The sequence below is a fragment of the Lactuca saligna genome, chromosome 7 (assembly GCF_052625555.1).
Source record: "Lactuca saligna cultivar CGN05327 chromosome 7, ASM5262555v1, whole genome shotgun sequence".
NCBI classification, from domain to species: Eukaryota; Viridiplantae; Streptophyta; class Magnoliopsida; order Asterales; family Asteraceae; genus Lactuca; species Lactuca saligna.
In genome coordinates, this window is record NC_136423.1 from 20561698 (window position 1) to 20563470 (window position 1773).

Below are 1773 nucleotides of genomic sequence, written 5' to 3' on the forward strand. Positions count from 1 at the left end.
AAGTGCGGTATGGGGCACGATGGGCCTTGTAGGGCGGGTAGTTTGGGCTGCTTGATGTGCGGTCAAATGGGTCATGTTAGCAGGGACTGTACAGCCACCACCACCACCACTACAACATCTGATATGATTTGATTCCAGTGTAATCAGAAGGGCCACAAGCGGTCCCAATGTTTGAGCTTGGCAACAACAGGACAGGTGGCAGCACCCGTTCCTGCTACATTGAGGATTACAGATGGCCGATAGGGACGTGCTGAGGTGCCAGTGACGAAGAACAAAGCCTTCCAGTTCTCAGCAGAGGAGGCACAAGCAGCTGCTGATGTCATTACGGGTATGTATATTCTCCTTATTTGTTTATTTATCTTGATTATTGCTTATATTTGTGTGTTTGTTATAGGATCGTTCTTAGTGAATGATATATCAGCTTTGGTATTGTTTGATTCGGGTGCCACCATATCTTTTGTGTCACTCGCACTTAGGAAGCGATTCATAGGAGCTCCGGGGGACCCGGATTGCCCACTTGATGTAGAGATAGAAGATGACAGGACCGTCAGGGTCACGAGGGTTCATAGAGGATGTACGCTACAATTATTCGATGAGCAGTTTTTAGTGGATCTGGTTCTTATTCCCCTACGATGGAACAAGGTTATAGTGGGTATGGATTGGTTGATCCCCAATAGGGCAGTGATCAATTGCAACCAACAGCTAGTGAGGGTTTAGACTCCTAGTGGGGGAAGGTTAATGATTCAGGGCGAGAGGCCACAACATGGATTGACTCTATTTTCAGCAGCGAGAGCTAGGTGCTCCCTTCAGCATGGGTGAGCAGGTTATATCGTCTATGTTATGGATACCCAAGATAAGGCTTAAGGCGGTAGTGGACGATGTATCGGTAGTGCGAGAGTACTCGGACGTATTCCCAGAGGATCTTCTTAGGATACCTTCGGAGAGGCAGGTTGAGTTTAGGATTGACCTAGTCTCTCGTGTAGCACCGATATCCAATGCACTGTATCGTTTGGCTCCTCCCGAGATGCAGGAGTTGTCTACGTAGCTTCAAGAGCTACTAGACAAGGGTTTTATAAGGCGAGCAGTTCACCATGAGAAGCCTCGATCCTGTTTGTGAAGAAGAAGGACATGTCACATCGCATGTGCACAGACTACCGGGAGCTGACTAAGATAACGGTGAAGAACCGTTACCCAATTCTGAGGATATATGATTTGTTTGACTAGCTTCAGGGAGCATCTTGGTTCTCCAAGAATTATCTACGGTCAGGGTATCACCAGATGCGAGTCATAGACAATGATGTGAAGAAGACAACTTTTATGACTCGATATGGTCATTATGAGTTTCTGGTGATGCCATTTGGGCTCACCAATGCTCCAGCCGCGTTCATGGATCTCATGAACCGCGTGTGCAGATTGATGCTGGATCGGTCTATAATAGTATTCATCGATGACACCTTGGTTTACTTCAAGACTCAGGAGCAGAATGAGGAGCACCTGAGGGAGGTGCTGGAGACATTGAGGAGGGAGAGACTTTTCGCAAAGTTCTCTAAGTGTGGGTTCTTGTTGCACGAGGTGCAGTTCTTTGGGCATCTCGTCAACTAGAAGGGCATTCTGGTTGATCCAGCCAAGATAGAGGTCGTCACGCAGTGGGAGGTTGCGAGGTCTTCATCTGAGATTCGGAGTTTCTGGGTCTGGCAGGGTATTATAGGAGAATTATTCAGGACTTCTCCAAGATTATAGTTCCGTTGACCAAACTCACCAAGAAGTGGGTGG